Below are 13,282 nucleotides of genomic sequence, written 5' to 3'. Positions count from 1 at the left end.
GTAAGAGATAATGGTGACTCAGTCTAGGGTGATAGCAGTGGTAGTTAGGAGAAATAGTTGGATTCTAGATATATTTTGAAGATAGAGCTAAATGGATCTGGTAATAGATTTGATGTGGGATATGAGAGAAAGAGAGGAACCTAGGCCAACCCAAATATTGCAGCCCAAGAAACTAGAAGACCAGAATTGTCATTTACTAAGATAAAACTATAGAATGAGCAAGTTTTGGTGGGTAGATCAAGAGTTTGGTCTTTGCTCTGCTAAACCACTGAGATCAGTGACATAAGAGGAGAATTCTAAGGAAATCTATTAGGATAAAACTAAATATAGTAACAGGTTGTTTTGGGTTTAATGGTGACACCCCAGAGATATGTCCACATCCTAATCCCCAGGACCTGTGAATGTGACCTTATTTGGAAAAAAGGGTCTTTACAGATGTAATTAAGTTAAGGATCGCTAGCTGAGATTATCCCAATTCTCTGGTTGTGACCTAAATCCACTTACAATAGACAGAAGATAGAAGAAGGCTGTGTGAGGGCAGAGGCAGAGATTGAAGTTATGCAGCAACAAGCTAAGAACACCTGAGTCTAGTTCTGATTGTTGCTTTGTGTTTTGGGAGTGTCTTGATTTTTCTTGCCTTTTCATATGCCTTGACATTTTTTGTTGTTGTTGAAAGCCAGACATTTTGTTTAGGACAGTAGTGTGCAGAAAAGGATTAACGTAGCAGACCTGAGACTTCTTATCCTTAGAAAGGCCTACTTGAAGTTTGGCCCTTGGCTTGCAACTAGAACTTGGATTTTGGGAAGATTCCCATTACCCTCACTGATAAGAATGGCTTACTGTGCCTAATGTGTTTGTGCAAACAATATAATTTATGCTAAATACCTGCTTTCCTTCTGAGAGTCTGAAATTCTGGTATGTGCCAGGCAGAGACTGCCTATGTGACCAGGCTCCAATAAAAACCCTAGGTACTGAATTTCTAATGAGCTTCCCTGGTTGGTACTATTTCACATGTATTAATGGCCTGGGTAACTCTACTGGGAAAGGATCCTTGGAAGCATGTGGCTGGTTTTTCCTGGACTTTGCCCAATGCACCTTTTCTTTTTTGCTGATTTTGCTTTGTATGTTTTGCTGTGAGTTCTCCCAGTGAATCATTGAACCTCGGAGGGAGGGTTGATCTTGGGGTCCTGCAACACCATAGTAACTGAGGAAAATAGTTTTTATCCCTGAATGGGGGCATACATTTACTTCTGCAAAGCCTTTAGTGTAGAGTTTTGAGTTAATCCAGTTAGGAGTTTTAACAACTCAGCAAGGTAAGAGAGTCATACAATTTGATTGCATTTATGTAAATTTCAAAGATAGATAAGTGACAAACAAGATATTATTACATTAACAATCAGGATAGTGGTCAGCTGGGGTCTGAGGGGTCAGAAATGATCATATAGGGTGGGCGTTTCTTCTTGAGGTACCCACAGTTGTCATGGTACGAACGTGGGTTGGAAAAGAATTTCCAGACACAAGGCAGAATGAAAAGAAGATAGAATTTATTAGAGGGAAGGGTCGCTGCCAGAACAGCGGGCCGACTTCCTGATAGCCAGGGAGACCCTGAGCAAGGGTTACTGGTCTGTTTTTATAGCCAGGGAACAAAGGAACCTGCGAGTCATCTGCTGATTGGGCAGGGTATGTATACTTTCAGTGTGCAGAGCGTGAGAAGAACGGGACAAATATCTTTCCTTATATGAGACGGGAAAGGGACAGGGCATGCTGCTTGGGAGGGCTCTGGGACATTGTAATGGTCGCAATGTGACAGAGTGATAAGAGTCCTGTAACTCTTTGTTCCGGTAATGTTGGCCCTTTGAGTTTATATTGTTCTTTGTCCTTGGAGCACCACAACAATGTACTGTTTCTTCACTTGTATGGCGTTACACTGAACTTACACATTCTATGCAGTATTCTTCAGGTGTTTTCTATTTCACAATAAAAAAAATTAAAGAAAAAATATTTAAAGGTTACCTGATGATTTTGAAAATACTGAAAAAATTACTCCTCCATCAGAAAGTTTAGATATACATCTAAATGACAAGCACATAGGAAAGGACGCAAATGAGAAAAGCTGGCAAGTATTAACTTCAGCAAAAAGAATGGCTCAGACATGAATAACATTTACACAATACGAATGTAACCATGAACATTAATTTAAACCACTTTAAGGGTAATTGGAATAAGGTATTTGTCCGCTGACGTGAAGGATATTATACCTGGGTTCAAGGAGGAGCTCCAGTGGCTTCACAGACAGGGGACACCCCTCTCCCTCTCCCAAGGGGTGCCCCATAGATCCTCCCTTTTATCCTACCCTCAAGCCTGGGCTTGTGGGATAAGAGGTTTCCACCCGGCCAGGCCAAGGCGCAAGACCTTTCTGCCACATCATATGTGTCACATGCCCAGGCGGCGAGCTTGCAAAGAAAAGAATTGCACGCTCCTTCCAGAGGTAGTTTCCACGGCTCTGGACTACATTTCCCGGGGGCCATCGCGTTCACGGCTACTTCCCGTCGAAAGACCGAGTTGGCTTATGGTCCAAGTTCTCAGAGAGGGCCATTTGTTTGCGGAGGAAGAGTAGCGTGGACTCAGCAGTTGAGACTTGCGTTCTAAACGCGGCCTGGAATTCGTTGACGCTTGCCAAAGATAGAGAGGTGTGAGGACAATGGTCTTTGCCGCGCGAAGTGATAGGGTCCAAGACCGAGGCCTGTGAATGGAGACCACTAGGCTCCGGGCTCTTAAAGGTTGTCCCGGCTCCAGTCATTTCCCAGTGTCCGCCGTATCCGAGGCAAAGTTCTGTCCGCACACCGGCCCTTTCAGGACCATAGCAGGGGTCGTGCGCGAGTCCCTGAGGAACATCCACAGCTTGAGGGAACCGCAAAGTCGAGTGAGTCTAAGACCCGGAAGCGGAATGACCCCTGAGAGGCCGAGGCCGCCGCTGCGGGGGAGGGCAGTGAGGGGCTAACATTTTCGGAGACTGAGGCTTTACCAGCCATCAGGTGTGAGAAGGAAGACGGTGGGGAGTTGAGTATGTGTGTCCGCGCGCGCTAGCGATCGCGACAGGGAACCTTGGATGCTTGTGTGAAATTGATACAGAAGCAAGGTGTGGGAGTGATCGCACGGGAACCGTAGAGGTGTGTGTGTATGTGTGTGCACGGTGCGCTGGTGACGGGAGCAGTATGTGATTGTAATTTAGGTGTGACTGTGCATGTATATGATTGTGACTGCGTCACCATGTGCGTGACCATGTGTGTAAATATGGTAGCAGCAACTATGGGGCCAGAGACAAAGAATTGAGCGTTGCGTTTAGTAACATTCACAGTCATTCGTGAATGTGTGGAGAGCAGTTTCTGTGGGGCTATTAGTTGGATTGGAGTAGGGTAACGTAGAATGAGGGGAGAGGAATGGGAGACAGTGTAGACCACATACTCGAAGAGTTTTTCTGTAAATATGAAAATGGAACAGCAGCTGGTGTGGGAGAAGTAACCTATCGGTATGCTGGTGGGAATGAGCCATGAGAGAAGGAAAAGAAGTACAGGTAAGTGTGAGTAAGCCAGACTCATCTGTGTGGTGTGTACTGAAATTGCAAGAATAAAAGAAGGGTAGTAGCGTTGCAGCGAGTGAGCCAGGAGCTCAAGTTTTGAAAAAACAAGGGGAAGGAAATATACAGTGTTTGGTAGATGTCAGCAACAGTGAGGTGGTGGTGAGTTATATATGATCTCTTGGCATGAACTTCAAAGGTAGAGCTTTTGTGGAGGACAAAGGGAGAAAGGGTCTGAGAGTAATAAGAGCAAGGAGGACACCTGCCCCACTTCCAGACCCAGTGGCAAGAGGCTGTAGGGAGGAAAAAAAAAACGTAGAGAGGGCTGCGAGAGTCCTCTGGAGAGAGCCAGGTTTCTGTTAGATCCAAAGGTGAAGGGAGTGTTCAGGGAGGTGGTTGAGGATAAAAGAGGGGTTTATGACTGTGAATTCCAGAGGGCATATTGGAAAGTGTCAGGAGTTGACGAGGGGTGAGAAAATGGGACATCCAACTGATGGGGAGTAGAGTGTCTGAAAAGAGAGATGACCAAGGAGCCTAGGGCTTTTTATGATGCACATAAACATGGATGCAGGGGATACTGATGCTTATTCTGGTTGGATTCACGGCAGTGCTGGAGAGGTAGTGTTGGGCTACAAAGGGGGACTTTTTTTTTTTACATCTTTATTGGAGTATAATTGCTTTACAATGGTGTCTTAGTTTCTGCTTTATAACAAAGTGAATCAGTTATACATATGTTCCCATATCGCCTCCCTCTTGCATCTCCCTCCCTGCCACCCTCCCTATCCCACCCATCAAGGTGGTCACAAAGCACCGAGCTGATCTCCCTGTGTTATGCGGCTGCTTCCCACTAGCTAGCTATTTTACGTTTGGTAGTGTATATATGTCCATGCCACTCTCTCGCTCTGTCACAGCTTACCCTTCCCCGTCCGCATATCCTCAAGTCCATTCTCTAGTAGGTCTGTGTCTTTATTCCCATCTTACCCCTAGGTTCTTCATGACATTTTTTTTTCTTAGATTCCATATATACGTGTTAGCATACGGTATTTGTCTTTCTCTTTCTGACTTACTTCACTCTGTATGACAGACTCGTATGTCCATACACCTCACTACAAATAACTCAATTTCATTTCTTTTTATGGCTGAGTAATATTCCATTGTATATATGTGCCACATCTTCTTTATCCATTCATCTGATGATGGACACTTAGGTTGTTTCCATCTCCGGGCTATTGTAAATAGAGCTGCAATGAACATTTTGGTACGACTTTTTTTTAAATAGATCTTTATTGGAGTATAATTGCTTTACAATACTGTGTTGGTTTCTGTTGTACACGAAAGTGAATCAGCCATATGCATACATATGTCCCCATATCCCCTCTCTCTTGAGCCTCCCTCCCATCCTCCCTATCCCACCCCTCTAGATCATCGCAAAACACCGAGCTGATCTCCCTGTGCTATGCGGCTGCTTCCCACTAGCTATTTATTTTACATTTGGTAGTGTATATATGTCCATGCCACTCTCTCACTTCGTCCCAGCTTATCCTTCCCCCACCCCGTGTCCTCAAATCCATTCTCTATGTCTATGTCTTTATTCCTGCCCTGCAACTAGGTTCATCAGTACCATTTTTTTTAGGTTCCATATATATGTGTCAACATACAGTATTCGTTTTCTCTTTCTGACTTACTTTACTCTGTATGACAGACTCTAGGTCCATCCACCTCACTACAAATAACTCAATTTCATTTCTTTTTATGGCTGAGTAATATTGCATTGTATATATGTGCCACATCTTCTTTATCCATCCATCTGTCGATGGACATTTATGTTGGTTCCATGTCCTGGCTATTGTAAATAGTGCTGCAAGGAACATTGTGGTACGTGACTCTTTTTGAATTATGGTTTTCTCAGGGTATATGCCCAGTAGTGAGATTGCTGGGTCGTATGGTAGTTCTATTTTTAGTTTCTTAAGGAACCACCATACTGTTTTCCATAGTTCCTGTATCAGTTTACATTCCCACCAACAGTACAGGAGGGTTTCCTTTTCACCACACCCTTTCCAGCATTTATTGTTTCTAGATTTTTTCATAATGGCCATGCCAACCGGCATGAGGTGATACCTCATTGTAGTTTTGATTTGCATTTCTCTAATAATTAGTGATGTTGGGCATCTTTCATGTGCCTCTTAGTCATCTGTATGTTTTCCTTGGTGAAATGTCTATTTAGGTCTTCCACCCTTTTTTTTTTGCGGTACGCGGGCCTCTCACTGTTGTGGCCTCTCCCGTTGCGGAGCACAGGCTCAGAACGCGCAGGCTCTGGACGCACAGGCTCAGCGGCCATGGCTCACGGTCCTAGCCGCTCCACGGCATGTGGGATCTTCCCAGACCAGGGCACGAACCCGTGTCCCCTGCATCCGCAGGCGGACTCAACCGGTACGCCACCAGGGAAGCCCCCGCCCACTTTTTAATTGGACTGTTTGTCTTTTGATGTTGAGCTCCATGAGCTGTTTGTATATTTTGGAGATTAATCCTTTGTCCTTTGTTTCATTTGCAAATACTTCCTCCCATTCTGAGGGTTGTCTTTCGTCTTGTTTATGGTTTCCTTTGTGGTGCAAAAGCTTTTAAGTTTAATTAACTGCCATTTGTTTATTTTTGTTTTTATTTCCATTACTCTAGGAAGTGGGTTAAAAAAGATCTTGCTGTGATCTATGTCAAAGAGTGTTTTTCCTTTGTTTTCCTCTAAGAGTTTTATAGTGTGTGGTCTTAGCCAGATTCTTAACCACTGTGCCACCAGGGAAGTCCTATGTGATCTTCTTTATCATGCAGTGATAGTGATACCACGTGGTAAAATAAATTAGACTGTAGCAATAATCAATACATTGGCACCTCCTCGGTGGAAAGTACAAATAGAAGGAAATGAAAATTTGCTTAATAATTTACTTGCTTTCAATTTCTATTTTAAATGACTGTCTCCGTATCATTATTCCTAATACCGGGAGCTCTTTCTTTTCTTTCAGCATTGCACCTAATTCCTATTAAAATATGTTTTTCTTTGCCCTTTATGAAGGCAGTTGTTAACAATAAATATTCTATTAGCTATGTGCTGCACATTCTTCTGAGAGTAATTAATCACTTCAATAATCCATGAGGTACAAAGTATTAGTATCCCCATTTATTTTTCAAGAGTTTTGCTTGTTGTATTATTTGTCTTTTTTTTTTTACATCTTTATTGGAGTATAATTGCTTTACAATGGTGTGTTGGTTTCTGCTTTATAACAAAGTGAATCAGTTATACATATACATATGTTCCCATATCTCTTCCCTCTTACGTCTCCCTCCCTCCCACCCTCCCTATCCCACCCCTCCAGGCAGTCACAAAGCACAGAGCTGATCTCCCTGTGCTATGCGGCTGCTTCCCACTAGCTATCTACCTTACCTTTGGTAGTGTATATATGTCCATGCCTCTCTCTCGCTTTGTCACAGCTTACCCTTCCCCCTTCCCATATCCTCAAGTCCATTCTCTAGTAGGTCTGTGTCTTTATTCCTATCTTACCCCAAGGTTCTTCATGACATTTTTTTTTTTTAGATTCCATATATATGTGTTAGCATATGGTATTTGTCTTTCTCTTTCTGACTTACTTCACTCTGTGTGACAGACTCTAGGTCTATCCACCTCATTACAAATAGCTCAATTTTGTTTCTTTTTATGGATGACTAATATTCCATTGTATATATGTGCCACGTCTTCTTTATCCATTCATCCGATGATGGACACTTAGGTTGCATCCATCTCCTGGCTATTGTAAATAGAGCTGCAGTGAACATTTTGGTACATGACTCTTTTTGAATTATAGTTTTCTCAGGGTATATGCCCAGTAGTGGGATTGCTGGGTCATATGGTAGTTCTATTTGTAGTTTTTTAAGGAACCTCCATACTGTTCTCCATAGTGGCTGTACCAATTCACATTCCCACCAGCAGTGCAAGAGTGTTCCCTTTTCTCCACACCCTCTCCAGCATTTATTGTTTCTAGATTTTTTTGATGATGGCCATTCTGACTGGTGTGAGATGATATCTCATTGTAGTTTTGATTTGCATTTCTCTAATTAGTGATGTTGAGCATTCTTTCATGTGTTGGCAGTCTGTATATCTTCTTTGGAGAAATGTCTATTTAGGTCTTCTGCCCATTTTTGGATTGGGTTGTTTGTTTTTTTGTTATTGAGCTGCATGAGCTGCTTGTAAGTTTTAGAGATTAATCCTTTGTCAGTTGCTTCATTTGCAAATACTTTCTCCCATTCTGAGGGTTGTCTTTTGGTCTTGTTTATGGTTTCCTTTGCTGTGCAAAAGCTTTGAAGTTTCATTAGGTCCCATTTGTTTATTTTTGTTTTTATTTCCATTTCTCTAGGAGGTGGGTCAAAAAGGATCTTGCTGTGATTTATGTCATACAGTGTTCTATGTTTTCCTCTAAGAGTTTGACAGTGTCTGGCCTTACATTTAGACCTTTAATCCATTTTGAGCTTATTTTTGTGTATGGTGTTAGGGAGTGTTCTAATCTCATACTTTTACATGTACCTGTCCAGTTTTCCCAGCACCACTTATTGAAGAGGCTGTCCTTTCTCCACTGTACATTCCTGCCTCCTTTATCAAAGATAAGGTGACCATATGTGCATGGGTTTGTCTCTGGGGTTTCTATCCTGTTCCATTGATCTATCTTTCTGTTTTTATGCCAGTACCATACTGTCTTGATTACTGTAGCTTTGTAGTATAGTCTGAAGTCAGGGAGCCTGATTCCTCCAGCTCCATTTTTCATTCTCAAGATTGCTTTGGCTATTTGGGGTCTTTTGTGTTTCCATACAAATTGTGAAATTTTTTGTTCTAGTTCTGTGAAAAATGCCAGCGGTAGTTTGATAGGGATTGCATTGAATCTGTAGATTGCTTTGGGTAGTAGAGTCATTTTCACAATGTTGATTCTTCCAATCCAAGAACATGGTATATATCTCCATCTGTTTGTATCCTCTTTAATTTCTTTCATCAGTGTCTTATAGTTTTCTGCATACAGGTCTTTTGTGTCCTTAGGTAGGTTTATTCCTAGATATTTTATTCTTTTTGTTGCAGTGGTAAATGGGAGTGTTTTCTTGATTTCACTTTCAGATTTTTCATCATTAGTGTATAGGAATGCCAGAGATTTCTGTGCATTAATTTTGTATCCTGCTACTTTACCAAATTCATTGATTAGCTCTAGTAGTTTTCTGGTAGCATCTTTAGGATTCTCTGTGTATAGTATCATGTCATCTGCAAACAGTGAAGCTTTACTTCTTCTTTTCCGATTTGGATTCCTTTTATTTCCTTTTCTTCTCTGATTGCTGTGGCTAAAACTTCCAAAACTATGTTGAATAAGAGTGGTGAGAGTGGGCAACCTTCTCTTGTTCCTGATCTTAGTGGAAATGGTTTCAGTTTTTCACCATTGAGGACGATGTTGGCTGTGGGTTTGTCATATATGGCATTTATTATGTTGAGGAAAGTTCCTTCTATGCCTACTCTCTGCAGGGTTTTTATCATAAATGGGTGTTGATTTTGTTGAAAGCTTTCTCTGCATCTATTGAGATGATCATATGGTTTTTCTCCTTCAATTTGTTAATATGGTTTATCACGTTGATTGATTTGCATATATTGAAGAATCCTTGCATTTCTGGAATAAACCCCACTTAATCATGGTGTATGATCCTTTTAATGTGCTGTTGGATTCTGTTTGCTAGTATTTTGTTGAGGATTTTTGCATCTATGTTCATCAGTGATATTGGCCTGTAGTTTTCTTTCTTTGTGACATCCTTGTCTGGTTTTTGTACCAAGGTGATGGTGGTCTCGTAGAATGAGTTTAGGAGTGTTCCTCCCTCTGCTATATTTTGGAGGAGTGTGAGAAGGATAGGTGTTAGCTCTTCTCTAAATGTTTGATGGAATTCGCCTGTGAAGCCATCTGGTCCTGGGCTTTTGTTTGTTGGAAGATTTTTAATCACAGTTCCAATTTAAGTGCTTGTGATTGGTCTGTTCATATTTTCTATTTCTTCCTGATTCAGTCTTGGCAGGTTTGCATTTCTAAGAATTTGTCCATTTCTTCCAGGTTGTCCATTTTATTGGCATATAGTTGCTTGTAGTAATCTCTCATGATCTTTTGTATTTCTGAAGTGTCAGTTGTTACTTCTCCTTTTTCATTTCGAATTCTATTGATTTGAGTCTTCTCCCTCTTTTTCTTGATGAGTCTGGCTAATGGTTTTTCAATTTTGTTCATCTTCTCAAAGAACCAGCTTTTAGTTTTATTGATCTTTGTTATCGTTCCACTCATTTCTTTTTCATTTATTTCTGATCTGATCTTTATGATTTCTTTCCTTCTTCTAACTTTGGGGGTTTTTTGTTCTTCTCTCTCTAGTTGCTTTAGGTGTAAGGTTAAGTTGTTTATTTGAGATGTTTCTTGTTTCTTGAGGTAGGATTGTATTGCTATAAACTTCCCTCTTAGAACTGCTTTTGCTGCATCCCATAGGTTTTGGGTCATCGTGTTTTCATTGTCATTTGTCTCTAGGTATTTTTTGATTTCCTCTTTGATTTCTTCAGTGGTCACTTCGTTGTTAAGTAGTGTATTGTTTAGCCTCCATTTGTTTGTATTTTTTACAGATCTTCTCCTGTAATTGATATCTAGTCTCATAGCTTGTGGTCGGAAAAGATATTTAATACAATTTCAATTTTCTTAAATTTACCAAGGACTGATTTGTGACCCAAGATATGATCTATCCTGGTGAATGTTCCATGAGCACTTGAGAAAAATGTGTATTCTATTGTTTTTGGATGGAATGTCCTATAAATGTCAATTAAGTCCATCTTGTTTAATGTATCATTTAAAGCTTGTGTTTCCTTATTTATTTTCATTTTGGATGACCTGTCCATTGGTGAAAGTGGGGTGTTAAAGTCCCCTACTATGAATGTGTTACTGTCGATTTCCCCTTTTATGGCTGGTAGTATTTGCCTTATGTATTGAGGTGCTCCTATGTTGGGTGCATAAATATTTACAATCGTTATATCTTCTTCTTGGGTTGATCCCTTGATCATTATGTAGTGTCCTTCTTTGTCTCTTCTAATAGTCTTTATTTTAAAGTCTATTTTGTCTGATATGAGAATTACTACTCCAGCTTTCTTGTGTTTTCCATTTGCATGGAATATCTTTTTCCATCCCCTTACTTTCAGTCTGTATGTGTCTCTAGGTCTCAAGTCGGTCTCTTGTAGACAGCATATATATGTGTCTTGTTTTTGTATCCATTCAACCAATCTGTGTCTTTTGGTGGGAGCATTTAGTCCATTTACATTAAAGGTAATTATCGATATGTATATTTCTATTCCCATTTTCTTAATTGTCTTGGGTTCGTTATTATAGATCTTTTCCTTCTCTTGTGTTTCTTGCCTAGAGAAGTTCCTTTAGCATTTGTTGTAGAGCTGGTTTGGTGGTGCTGAACTCTCTCAGCTTTCGCTTGTCTGTAAAGGTTTTAATTTCTCCATCAAATCTGAATGAGATCCTTGCTGGGTAGAGTAATCTTGGTTGCAGGTTTTTCTCCTTCATCACTTTAAATATGTCCTGCCAGTCCCTTCTGGCTTGCAGAGTTTCTGCTGAAAGATCAGCTGTTAAGCTTATAGGGATTCCCTTGTGTGTTATTTGTTGTTTTTCCCTTGCTGCTTTTAATATGTTTTCTTTGTATTTAATTTTTGACAGTTTGATTAATATGTGTCTTGGCATATTTCTCCTGGGATTTATCCTTTATGGGACTCTCTATGCTTCCTGGACTTGATTAACTATTTCCTTTCCCATATTAGGGAAGTTTTCAACTATAATCTCTTCAAATATTTTCTCAGTCCCTTTCTTTTTCTCTTCTTCTTCTGGATCCCCTATAATTTGAATGTTGGTGCGTTTAATGTCCCAGAGGTCTCTGAGACTGTCCTCAGTTCTTTTAATTCTTTTTTCTTTATTCTGCTCTGCAGTAGTTATTTCCACTATTTTATCTTCCAGGTCACTTATCCGTTCTTCTGCCTCAGTTATTCTGCTACTGATCCCATCTAGAGTATTTTTAATTTCATTTATTGTGTTGTTCATCGTTGGTTGTTTCATCTTTAGTTCTTCTGGGTCCTTGTTAAATGTTTCTTGCATTTTGTCTATTCTATTTCCAAGATTTTGGATCATCTTTACTATCATTATTCTCAATTCTTTTTCAGGTAGACTGCCTATTTCTTCTTCATTTATTAGGTCTGGTGGGTTTTTATCTTGCTCCTTCATCTGCTGTATGTTTTTTTGTCTTCTCATTTTGCTTCTTACTGTGTTTGGGGTCTCCTTTTTGCAGGCTGCAGGTTCGTAGTTCCCATTGTTTTTGGTGTCTGTCCCCAGTGGCTAAAGTTGGTTCAGTGGATTGTGTAGGCTTCCTGGTGGAGGGGACTAGTGCCTGTGTTCTGGTGGGTGAGGCTGGATCTTGTCTTTCTGGTGGGCAGGTCCACGTTTGGTGGTGTGTTTTGGGGTGTCTGTGGACTTATTATGATTTTAGGCAGCTTCTCTGCTAATGGGTGGGGTTGTGTTCCTGTGTTGCTAGTTGTTTGGCATAGGGTGTCCAGCACTGTAGCTTGCTGGTCGTTTAGTGAAGCTGGGTGCTAGTGTTGAGATGGAGATCTCTGGGAGATTTTCACCATTTGATATTACGTGGAGCTAGGAGTTCTCTTGTGGACCAGTGTCCTGAAGTTGGCTCTCCCACCTCAGAGGCACAGAACTGACTCCTGGCTGCAGCACCAAGAGCCTTTCATTCACATGGCTCAGAATAAAAGGGAGAAAAAGTCGAAAGAAAGAAAAATAGAAAGAGGGTAAAATAAAATAAAATAAGATAAAATAAAGTTATTAAAATAAAAAATAATTATTAAGAAAAAAAATTTTTAAGTAAAAAAAAAAAGGACAGATAGAACCTTAGGACAAATGGTGAAAGCAAAGCTATAGAGACAAAATCTCACACAGAAGCATACACATACACACTCACAAAAAGAGGAAAAGTGGAAAAAATCATAAATCTTGCTCTCAAAGTCCACCTCCTCAATTTGGGATGATTCGTTGTCTATTCAGGTATTCCACAGATGCAGGGTACATCAAGTTGATTGTGGAGATTTAATCCGCTGCTTCTGAGGCTGCTGGGAGAGATTTCCCTTTCTCTTCTTTGTTCTCACAGCTCCCGGGGCTCAGCTTTGGACTTGGCCCCTCCTCTGCGTGTAGGTCGCCTGAAGGCGTCTGTTCTTTGCTCAGACAGGACAGTGTTAAAGGAGCCGCTGATTCGGGGGCTCTGGCACACTCAGGCCTGGGGGAGGGAGGGGTACGGATGTGGGGTGAGCCTGTGGCATCAGAGGCTGGCGTTACGTTGCACCAGCCTGAGGCGCGCCGTGCGTTCTCCCGGGGAAGTTGTCCCTGGATCCCGGGACCTGGCAGTGGCGGGCTGCACAGGCTCCCCGGAAGCGGGGTGTGGATAGTGACCTGTGCTCGCACACAGGCTTCTTGGTGGCGGCAGCAGCAGCAGCCTTAGCGTCTTATGCCCGTCTCTGGGGTCCGCGCTTTTCGCTGCGGCTCATGCCCGTCTCTGGAGCTCCTTTAAGCAGCACTCTTAATCCCCTCTCCGCGTGCACCAGGAAACAAAGAGGGAAGAAAA

General features: G+C 41.4%; 2 protein-coding genes across 4 annotated transcripts in view; one reads left to right on the top strand and one right to left on the bottom strand.

Annotated features, from left to right (window-relative positions):
* LOC132510364 (zinc finger protein 420) overlaps positions 1–13,282 on the bottom strand; it is a 171,813-nt gene that overhangs the window by 101,181 nt on the left and 57,350 nt on the right.
* The window catches only part of LOC132510369 (zinc finger protein 790), a 39,824-nt gene that overhangs the window by 2,995 nt on the left and 23,547 nt on the right, over positions 1–13,282 (top strand). For 2 of the 4 annotated variants that reach the window (XM_060132358.1, XM_060132355.1), the window contains exon 1: positions 2,598–2,923. The exons of 1 other annotated variant lie outside the window; for it this stretch is intronic. The gene's annotated coding sequence lies outside the window, so the exon portion shown is untranslated. Of the gene's footprint in view, positions 1–2,597; positions 2,924–3,014; positions 3,065–13,282 lie in introns of those variants that run through there. One more of the 4 variants, XM_060132357.1, reaches the window with a different exon arrangement.

Source organism: Lagenorhynchus albirostris, chromosome 19, assembly GCF_949774975.1.
Source record: "Lagenorhynchus albirostris chromosome 19, mLagAlb1.1, whole genome shotgun sequence".
NCBI classification, from domain to species: domain Eukaryota; kingdom Metazoa; phylum Chordata; class Mammalia; order Artiodactyla; family Delphinidae; genus Lagenorhynchus; species Lagenorhynchus albirostris.
Note: the sequence above shows the minus strand (reverse complement) of the source record. Positions and strands in the feature narration are given on the sequence as shown.